The sequence below is a fragment of the Branchiostoma floridae genome, chromosome 8, assembly GCF_000003815.2.
Source record: "Branchiostoma floridae strain S238N-H82 chromosome 8, Bfl_VNyyK, whole genome shotgun sequence".
NCBI classification, from domain to species: Eukaryota; Metazoa; Chordata; class Leptocardii; order Amphioxiformes; family Branchiostomatidae; genus Branchiostoma; species Branchiostoma floridae.
The window spans coordinates 25,437,862-25,444,838 of record NC_049986.1 but is presented as its reverse complement, the minus strand read 5'-3'; the positions used below and the strand labels follow the sequence as shown (position 1 = coordinate 25,444,838).

Sequence of the window (6,977 nt, the reverse complement as noted above, 5' to 3'; positions counted from 1 at the left end):
ATATTACAGCTACGCAAGGCTGTTACATAACTGTCATGTATCCCTTTCTCCTTGTAAGTTAGCTGTGTACAGGTAGACTTGTGTCTAGGGGAGACTGCACTGTTCCAGTATATGCCAGTAGACTTGTGTTAAGGGATCCAGTACAAGTATTATAAGGAATGTTCAGATTCAAGTTGTCCTCATGTTGGTATGAATGTGGAGTGCTTCCGGTTTGCTCATGTTCAAATATGTGTGAAAAGTCGGGCCTATAAACTAATTATAGTGTGAACATTTGCAAGTACACGGCACAACTTGACACTGGGCTAGTGCAAACGTGCATGTACATGGTGCATTGTGTACGGTGTAGTGTGAACATTTCTACCTTTGCCAACACTCACTCACTCTCCGGTTTAACGCCAAGAAGGTTGATAGTTAAAATGTATGTTTTTGCCATACTCACTCACTTGCCAGTGTTCCCATATTTGTGTGTGTGACTATGAGTCAACACGGTTATGCAAGATGGACTGCTTGGGTCTTCATAGGACAAACATGCGTGTATAGATTCATTACAGTTTTGACCCCTTAGCTTTCTGCAGTACTACAAGTACAACAGAACTTCCAGTTTTGACATCTTGCATTTTGTACAAGTTACGACAACATAGTATGATACCAATATTTGGTTGGTACTTAGCACTTGCTGTCCCAGAGAGGCTGAAGAGTCCTCAGTGTTTATAGGTGCATGCCAATTCAGGAGGCTACAAGTCCAAGGTTATGATGCCCCTGAAGTCTCTGTTTTGTCTTCACAACTTTACCAATATTTGGTTGGTACTTAGCACTTGCTGTCCCAGAGAGGCTGAAGAGTCCTCACGGTGTATAACAGAGACCTCAGAAGGGCCTGGCTTCCCTTGCTGAGTGCTAGTGTTAACAGTGAAATGTTCTATTGGTACTTAGGAGCCTGTAACAGACATGTCAGAATGGCCAGTCTCCCCCCGCAGCTCAGTGTTAGTGTACAGTGTAAGTGTTAATGTACAGTGTAAGGTTAGTGTTAGTGTACAGTGTAAGGTTAGTGTTAATGTACAGTGTAAGGTTAGTGTTAGGTGCTTAACCAGCAGAGTCCAGCTGCAGCAAGGTGGTCAGTCTCTGTTCACACATGTCAATAAACCTGACTTAACGATTCATTACCGGCTCCCGGAACGCTAACGACTGGCAGTAGCCGGTTTGCAGCCAGACTGGGAGGACTTCCATAGGGCACACTTTCAGTCTCTCATAGTTAACTGATTAATGATTGTATACTTAACCTGATTTTTCACCAACTATTCTGCCTTTTTAGGAAAAAATTCAGTGCCCCCACAGGACTGTACACATTATTACAATGCCTGCAGAAGTCCTATGGGTGTGCTGTACATGTTGGACGGACACTTGGAAGTTTGAACTATTTCTATCTGTCAGAATGAATCATGACTAACAGATAAACTAAGTTCCAAGACTGTGTAAGGATGTCTGTGGTTAAGGGACGGGGTTTGGAGCATGTCTTGCACATTTCTTGTGTTCGGGAAGTGTTTGAGGTGGTTGCTGACTAACACAGGGCAGGGCAGGGAGGGGAAGGAAACAGCTGTTTCTGCAGGGAACTACAGATCAGTTCTGTGCCTTTCATACAGCTGCCCACTGGCGTTTGAACTGTGACAAGTTCCACAGGAAACATCCGACCCTGTCCTGATCCAGTCATAGTTGCATGGCTTGAAATACTGGGTGCATGTGCACCCAGGTGCACCCAAAATTGAAGCTGTGCACCCAATTATTTTCTGTGGCTGCACAGGGTGCACCCAAATATTTTCTTGGGTTTATGTAATACTATGTTAAGAATAAGATATCAATTTTGAAAGTATTCTTAGCCTAGTATGCATCATATTCTTGACATCTAAGGGTCAGAAAAATAATAAAAATGTCTGTCATGGTACTCGTTTAAGAATTAAAGTTTTGTTATTAGGTTTTTCTGACATTCTACTGAAATTTAATTGGTGCACCCAAAAATTTTTTGGTGAACCCAATTTTTTGAGCTGGGTGCACCAGTGCACCTAATCCAAAATTTCGAGCCCTGAGTTGTGACACACTATACCCCAGGGGAAGCCCTATCATAACTCAGTCCAAACTGCTGTACTCATGTGTATAGCTGACATAAGGTCCCTTTGTTATTTTGGGTATACAAAACAGTTTTAGTAATACAGACAGAGACCAAACTGAAAACCATCATAATATAAGAAGAAACAACTCATGAATAGAAACAAAGAAAAAGGATGTGCCATTCCACCCGAGGCAGACTTGCACCCGCCCACCCTTCTGCCAAGAAACGACACATCAAAGCAAACTGGAAATTATAAAGAGGACTAGAGAGTAGAAGGAGAACACCATAGTGAAGGACTGACCACACACACTGAACATCTAACAGACAATCCACCAATAACAAAGACAGACTGTAGCACCAAACAAAGACTACTACGACAAGGACTCTAAAAACGTAGAACCAAAACTCCCGTCCGCACACTTGCCCATCTAACAGATTGGCACCACTCAGCCAAGAAACTTTCAGAACCAAGTCGAACAAACTCCATCTTGAGTTTAAATCTAATAGCCTCCTTGATTAGAGAAACCAGCTCAATGTGAGATACGAAATTATTGTCAAAGAGAGCCTGACACCTGGACCACCAAATCTTAGACCGAGCGACGGCCAAAATGTAGGTACAGACATCTCTCTTACACTTCTTCAGGGTAGACGACATAACCCCATAGAGAGCGATCGCGCGAGAAACACGAAAACTAGAGACCACCCATCGCCTAATGAACCCTTCGACCCAAGTCCAGGTCAGGAGCACCTCGCCACAAGACCAGATGGCATGGGTAACGGTCTCCGTAGCTCTACAGTTTCTCCTCGGACAAAGAGGGGAAGGAGTTCTGTGCCAAATCGAACAAGTCAAGTGGTTGGTTTTGAGAGCCCCATGTGCGACCTTCCAAGAAAGCTCCTTTAACTTATTTTCAAAGAGAGTGTTATGCACCGTTGAAAAAACAAGAGACCAATCAACACCCCGCTCTAAAAGACAAGCGGAAGGGGTATGAGAGCGAGCTAAGATGGCAGCTTTGTACAAAGATTGTACGGTGCATATCCTGTCCCAAGTCTTCGAAGCAGAAGTGTAAGTGGGGTAAAGATGGTAACTCCCGGTTCTTTTTGGGAATCTGCTACAAGAGTTCGACACTAGAGGGAAATGACCACACGGACACGAGGCGTTCTCTGTTCACACAAAGGCTTTGCTCTCAAGACAGCCTCACCTGGACGTACCATGAATTCAACTGAACTCCTGAGCAACAAGCCTCGAATTTATTCATCTTTTTCTGACACTTGGCTGCGAGACGAGTGTCTGGGGTTCACTCCAGGAAGTACCTTTACCATACATATCATAACAGTGAAGAAACCTTTTGATGTTTCAGAGATGAAAGGATGAACAACTAATGTCTACCTGCTAACGAGTTCTATGGCTTCAGTGTGAATTACAATAACACATGGACGACATGCTAATGGTTCTTATGAGTTCTGTGTTAAATACGCTAACATCTGGGGAATAACACAAGCCTTACTTTCCAGATGATGCAAATCGCGATTCACACCTCAGCGTTGTGGCACACACACAACCAGCAAACTAATTCTAGTCCTAACAACATGGTAGCAAACAATACACAATGAAATACAATATTTGGCTATTTCGCCCTTCCTACACCCGCCCATGAATTTTTAATCGAGCCGTCCCCGGCGAGGCAGACATGTGCATACTGATAAAAAACACTTCCATATTTAAACTCCTGATCAAACAACTTGATAGTCAAACAATGGTAAAGAAATACTACCAAGAATCTAGAAACATAATACATTGACAATACGGAACGTGGTCACAGAGTTCATCATAATTCAGAGTTCAAAATCTCGAGTTGCTTTCCACCCTTCAGTCAGTCGTGGTGTTCATATTCTCCTCTCTTCTCTCCCAGTTCCCACCCGCTTCCACCAGTCCGGTCCCTCCCAGGTCGGTGTTTCTTCGCGGTGTCTCTCCCTCCTCCCGTGTTGTTGCAAGGCGCACAGACGTCTGCACACAGTCTCTCCCCAGGTGCTTTCCATCTCGCCGGCCTCCAGTGGAAGGTTTCCCGACGACGATGTGTACGCTGCGGGAGTCCCCGTTAAGGTGGCGACTGCGACACGGCGTCCAAGTAGGGTCGGATGGCCTGGCGGTAGTTAACCTCTCCAGCCAAACGTCGACGTCCTTCGTGAACCTGTGCAGGAATAGGGGAAGAGAACACACAAACACACACACCTAGCCTGACCGCCATAACTATCAGATACTCGCACAAAATATTCCTACCGACTCCACTGAGACACTCACGAAAAGACCGCTGTGACGTCAACACAAACCAGACTATAAACTCTCCTTGACCAGGAACTTCTTCAACTCTATGAATACTAATTATACTACCGCAACTGTCTTGAAATATATTCGCTATATAACTTAACAAGATACCAATTTGGGAAGGGGCAATCACCTTGTCTAATCTAAGAGCAGTGCGACTTACCGAAGGGCCGGAGCCCAACGCCGAAGTATGGCTTTCCAAGCAAGGCGCACTACTTGCCTCCCCCCGGCTAACTATTCTCCCTAAGATGGCTGCCCACTTCAAAAGTCCGAAAATACATTTACTTTACTTCAAAACTCATTTTGCTGTATCATTCTTTCTAAGAGATCTATATGCACTTTGGAAAAGATTGCTGGCACGCTGTTTGAAGACGTCAGCGTACCGAACAGGCGGAACCCCTCTGTTTTCTCTAACGGGATACCTGGCTTCGTCTTCCTCTACAGGAGGTGCTGCCGGGGGCTGCACGAGAACAATGGGCGGCTCCCCGTCCTCCTCACTCCCCTCACTGTTTCTCTCTATGGCTTCTTCTACTTCTACCTCATCACGCCCCTCGACTTCCCTTTGTCCGGCACGTGGCCGCCTGGCGTTTCTCGGGCGTGGATCAAACATGCAAGGCGTTAACATGTCCCTATGCAAAGTTCTACTTCGCCCCCCTCCCCTCTCTGGCGTGACAACATATACAGGGAGGTCAGCGTTCGGCTTAGACTCTACAATGTGAGGAATTGTCTCCCACTGATCCTTAAGTTTACACGGACCCCTTATCTTCTTATTCCTCACCAGAACTCTTTCACCTGGCAACAAGGGGACCGTTTTAGCTGTGCGGTCATGCAACCGCTTCTGCCCTGCCTTTGCAGTTTCTGCATTCTTAGCCGCTAGCTCGTACGCATATTGATACCTCTTGTGGTGTTGATTCACCCATTCATCAGGAGACACCTCTTCCGTTTCGGAGTCCTCTACACTATCTATACCTAGAGTCAGATCTATTGGAAGGCGCGCCTGTCTACCAAACAGCAAGTAATACGGTGAATAACCTGTTGTCGAGTGCGCGGTATTATTGTACGAGTGCACGAGTTCGGGAAGGTAATCAGGCCACCTGCGCTTCTGCTCTGACGTTAAGGTGCCTAACATATTTAAGAGCGTTCTGTTGAATCTCTCACACTGACCATTTCCTGACGGATGATACGGAGTTGTCCGGCTTTGTGCTGCCCCATACAACTCACAAAGACTCTGGATGGTTTGTGACAAGAAAGTCGCACCCTGGTCTGAATGTAATCTCCTCGGGAAACCATATGGCATTATGAACTTAGACCATAGAGCCTTAGCTGTCGTCACTGCTAACTGGTCCTTGGTTGGCACAGCCACCGTGAACTTGGTGAAGTGGTCTGTGATGACTAGAATATACTGATGGCCGCTCGTGGCTTTCTCAACCTTAAGATAATCTACAGCCACTAGCTCTAAAGGTGCCTTTGTTGAGATACTAACTAAGGGAGACTTGTTATTGGGAGGGCGCGTCTTGCGCAAACAACACCTCTCACAGGACTGAATCCAGGCACTTACGTCGCCCTCCATACCTGGCCAATAGAATCTCTGACGTAGAAGATCTAAGACACGTGGCACCCCTAGATGCCCTGCCCGTGAGTGGACCTGAGAGAATACCTCTCTCCTTAGCGCAGCGGGGAGAACTAATTGTCTAACACCCTGGTCGGTCTTATGATTCACCGCCCGCCTATACAGGACACCTTCCTTCAATTCCAATCTCTCCCACTGGCCCAGGATTCTAACTACATCTCTGTCCTCCCCTGCACGCTCCCTGCAATCTGGCTTCCTACCTCTATTTACAAAATGTATGACTCTATCAATTATCGGGTCATCCCTTTGTTGTTGGGCCAGGTCGTGCTGGGAGCTTCCTGGGAGGGTCGGCATAGGATCAAAGGGACTAGCACCTACGACTTGACATATCTTGACGGACAAGGGTTCACTAGGAGGTACAACATAATTTTCACAGACAGCGGCGACTACTTCTCTTGGCAACCGCGAGAGAACGTCAGCGTTCACATTTGCCTTCCCCGGCCGATACTTTATCTCTAAGTCGAAGTTCGCCAGCCTAGCCGCCCATCTCTGTTCCACTGCCCCGAGCTGTGCTGTGCCCAGGTGTGCCAGTGGGTTGTTATCTGTGTACACTGTGCACTTGGCACCATATAGATAATCTTTAAACTTGTCTGTCACAGCCCACTTCAGACCTAACAACTCTAGTTTAAAGGAGCTATAGTTGTCCATCTTACGTTCAGTCGGCCTCAGACCCCTACTAGCATACGCTATCACCTTCTCTACACCCTTCTGCTCCTGTGACAAGACAGCACCTAGCCCATCATGGCTTGCATCTACGTACAAGGTGAATGGAAGTGTGAAGTCAGGATATGCTAATATATCAGCGCTCATCAGCTGTCCTCTCAAGGTGTCAAAGGACTCTTGGCACTCCGCCGACCATTCGAACGGAGGTGTTACCTGCCTTCTACCCTTCTTTGACTGTCCCAGTGTTAACTTCTGTAAGG

General features: G+C 46.4%; 1 protein-coding gene across 3 annotated transcripts in view; it reads left to right on the top strand.

Annotated features, from left to right (window-relative positions):
• LOC118421677 (ras-specific guanine nucleotide-releasing factor RalGPS2-like) overlaps positions 1–6,977 on the top strand; it is a 93,935-nt gene that overhangs the window by 33,508 nt on the left and 53,450 nt on the right. The window lies entirely within an intron of this gene.